Genomic DNA, 4,525 nt, shown 5'->3' on the forward strand with positions numbered 1-4,525 from the left:
GATGATTGTTTTGGATGTTTGGCAGCATTTTTTACCAGCTCAATTTTCTTTATATTTAATATTTATTATATACCTAGACTTTAAATTGTTTTACAATTTTCAAAACATCAAACATTAATTGAGTTTTTTAAAATCAGAAAATCATTTTCAGCTAATATAGCACACATTGATTTCTTGGTGGCTTTATGAAATATTACTATTCCACATTGCCCTATACACTGCCTTGGAAATGAAAGCATAGCAACTCTACTTTTAAAGGTCACAAAATAAAAACTGGTATCAACAGTATGACTTTAAGTATTAAATTTTATATTAATGAACAAACCAATATCTTATTATAAATCTATAAGTTATTACAAATTTTAAAACATTTGCTTGCAAAAGTTTTGACAATTAAAAATTCAGATTTTAATTTGTAAAAAAAAAAAGCTTGTACCATAATCACAGCAAGAGTGAATGCAGAGCATTATAGTAAGCATGAAGAAATAGTTTTATGGTTCTTCACTAAGTAGCAGCCCTATTCAGACAAGATAAACAAATATTTCATATAACCATATATTCCATAATACCCAAACTTCCTTTATATATTAAGAAATGAATTAGAATTGTTCAGCTTTCAGGTTATATTAACAGAAATAAAGATCTTTTTTCCAACAAAATGTCTAAAAGCTTTATCTGAATATTTCTCTCCAAATTATATTCAAAATTTTACTTTTTATTAAAATATTATAACAATATTTTTAATATTGTTAGTCAATATTTGAAATACAAAAATCTACCAACAAGTTGCTTAACTTTCCTGGCAACATTTAGTGGCACTATCTGTTATGATATTTTATTTTACAAACTTTTTATATTTTTAATAATTTTAAAATGACAAAAAGCTTAATTTTCAAGGTAGAGATGAGTTTTAATTGTATATGCTAATACCAAGTAAAATCATTATTAAGTCTGACCCTACCGGATATACACATGACATCCTTTATCTTTCCACCTCCTCGACCTTTACTCATCAAAATTTAATAGCATCAATCCCCCTAATAAATAAATCTCCCTACAAAATTTCAGAAATTTTCGACAAAAAGCATAGGAGTTATTGTGAGGTCCCAAAAATGAGTTGAAATTAAACATTTATTATTTAGAAATTTATTAAAACGAAACTAGAAAAAAAATTGTCTATTGTTAAAAACCGATCAAAGATTGAATTAGTTGTTCTAGTCATATGAAACCGCGACGAGAGAAAAAACTCTATTGATGTAAACAAAACACAATAATTATAAATGATTAATAATTGTAAACGAATGACTCCAGTAGAGATGGACCTTTGACAAGTTGCTCATATGCAAATAATTAGAACATAAAAAGTTTGAAAAGAGGAAAGGTTAATGATGAAAAGGGACATCGCATCATGTCGTTAAATTTCAAAAACGTCACAGACTAGACAACAATGGTGGAAAATATGAGTGCAAGTTTCAAAGTTCCATCAACATTTTGCATCCAGACTAACAGATGGTGTCAAGTAGATTCTTCAAAGCAGATCTTTCTGGTGACTCGAACAGGAATCGTCTTTTGCTTAGAGACAGACAAGAGACCAATCGAGGAGCAAGAAAAAAGGGATGTGGAGCCAATCAAAAGAAAACAAAACAAAGAACGGAGATTGATATAATCCCCGATCTTTAAGAACAGACTGACTCTTTCCGAAAACTGCACCTGCACAAGGTTAGTCAATGCGAAAAAGCAGTTTTTCGTCTGTTGTGCCCAACTGGTAACCTGTGACTATGGACTCATACCGCCGACATCGACTGACAAATCTCCACACCTGCCATTGTCCCGGGGCCTTCCTTCGAGCAACATTAGAAACACCATCGACAATTTGAATCTCCAGTTGTATACAGAACATTTTTGTTCCTTAGTGTAAGTTTACTTTTATGTTTATAATAAACAGGTTTATGTGAGATTCTTCTCATCCGTGTCTCCTCCGCCACACCCACATGCAAACGACCCTAGATCAACCTGACGCGGGATTAACGATTCTCCCTGGAAATCGGAAAACTTATACTGGTGACTGAGGAGTGGGATTTTATCCAATCTCAACCAGGTCAGCAAACTTACATTATTAAGCTTCAAAGAGGGTAAAGAAAATTGTGCCCCACACACAATCTAACATCCACACATACAAAAACCCCCAAATCTTTTTTTGTATTCCTCAACATTTCAAAAATATAAAAATCTTGGAAGGTCAATTTTTGATGGATTGCCATACTTTTCCTCTGTTATATACTATATAACAGCCAGGAAAGTAAAAATAGGAAAAGATTGAATTTATTTCATTAAAACTTTGTAAAATTTTACAATTATATAAAAACTATTCTGCAAGAGTAAATATATTTGTGTTTTCTTTTTATTATCATAAAAAATATTTTTTCACTTTTACAAACTCAAAAGTCAAAATATGTCCAAATGAAAAATATATGGCAGACTGGCATATTTATATTATTCTGTTATAATTGATATTTCACTATAAGATAAAAAATGCAAACTAAATTTTGAAATTTATTCCTAATATACAAAAATAATATGTAAATTTATTTTTAAGACATCTGAAATGAAATAAAATGAATATTTAAACAGTTTATATCTAAAGCAAATTAATAAATTTAATATGAAAACAGTATATAATTAATAACAGTTTATTATATTTAATTGACAATAAACATAATAAATTTTATTATTGTTTTTTTAAAGCTAATTAAGTGAAGTTATATTATTATTGTTAAAGTTATAAGATTAATTAACGTAACTATCAATTCTGATTCAAAATTTTGTATTCATTTCATACAATAGAATGAAATAAAATATAGATAGCATTAATATAGTGATAGTCATAAATCATTATGTACAGTACATGTTAATTACCATTTTCTGGAATTCATTATTAATACAGTCATCATCATGATTGATGCACATATCATATTATCCTGATTCATATACATTTTATTTAAAAAGTAATTCAATTTATATTATTATATAACACAAAGTTTTAAATAATCAGATAGTTGATANCAAATATTTAATAATTCCTTTTTGAGAAAGAATAATCTGGTTCAAATTTAATTGCTTCTAGAATTAAAATAATTTTTTAAATGCTAGTGAGAAAGTATATTTCAATAGTTACATTTAATACACAGTATTTCATATTAGAAAATGCTTGTTCATTTCTGAGAAGGAAAATGAAAATTTCTTGCTGAACTTATATGGAACTTAAGGTGCGACTATGCAATGTGAGTAAGCGAATTTTCCAAATGAGTAAGAATATGTGGCGAGAAGAGGTGAGACGCAATAAATATGAAATCCTGTCAGATATGTGTGAGAACCAGAAATTTGCTCACACCAGTGAGATTTCTCGCTTGTGCATATTTTTCTTTGTAAGAATTATATCACTCACAACCTCTCACTTGCTACTAAATTTGCATCCACATAGTTGCACCCTTATACAATATATATCCATTTGTTTGCAGAAAATTAACAAATTTTTTAGCATATTTATAATTTTATTCTCTTTGTTATGCTTAATCCAAATACTTAGAAACTGTATAATCATGCCTAGAATATAACAAAGTAAAGTAATCATATTATCCTGATTCATATACATTTTATTTAAAAAGTAATTCAATTTATATTATTATATAACACAAAGTTTTAAATAATCAGATAGTTGATAAATTTGTAATTTAAAGAAATAGAAACAAATCATAAAACTTGAAATGCATTTCACCTGTATATGGATAACTCAAGTTTGTTTATTGGTTAACAAAAGATGATTTTAAAAAAGGTGATACATTGCTTAATCTTCAACTTGATGCTAATATAACCTAGAATAACTGCAATGTTTCAATGCAATTCAAATGCAATAAATGCATTTTTTGTCAAAATGGTGAGTCTTTTTAATTTTATGTTGATAAGACAAAGATGAATTGTGTATGTGTTAATTAGATGAGCAATAGCACTTTCTAAATGATGAGCTTGTTAGATCATTACTTCCAACTGGATAATAGAACATCATGTGGTCATTATGGAAAAAATTTGTTTTTAAATTTGTTATAGAAGCAACACAATGCGCTATCTTTTTATAAAGTTTAAATTTTAAATTTAATGAAGTAAGTTTAAAATATGCTATTTGCCAGAATATTTAAAAATGCAGCTTAAGGGCAATTCCCTCGTCAAGCATAAACTAAATGAGGTCACTGATGTCACTGCAATGTAAGTGCAATCAGCAATTCGAAATCAATAACACGTTTATTCTACAGCTAATATTTTCACAAAATAAGTAGCCTATACTTTCTATCAGAACATAAAATGAATATAACATAATATGTTATATTCATATAACAAAATGAATATAACAAAATGAATATAATATAATATAATGAAGATAATGAGGTTTTTCAATTTGTTTTTTATTTGCAGTAATATTTATAAATTATAAATATTAGAATTTGATACTGAAAATAGTTAAGTAAGGTAT

The sequence above is a fragment of the Centruroides sculpturatus genome, unplaced genomic scaffold, assembly GCF_000671375.1.
Source record: "Centruroides sculpturatus isolate CEXI.00-Female unplaced genomic scaffold, Cexi_2.0 scaffold1164, whole genome shotgun sequence".
In the NCBI taxonomy this organism is placed as follows: Eukaryota; Metazoa; Arthropoda; class Arachnida; order Scorpiones; family Buthidae; genus Centruroides; species Centruroides sculpturatus.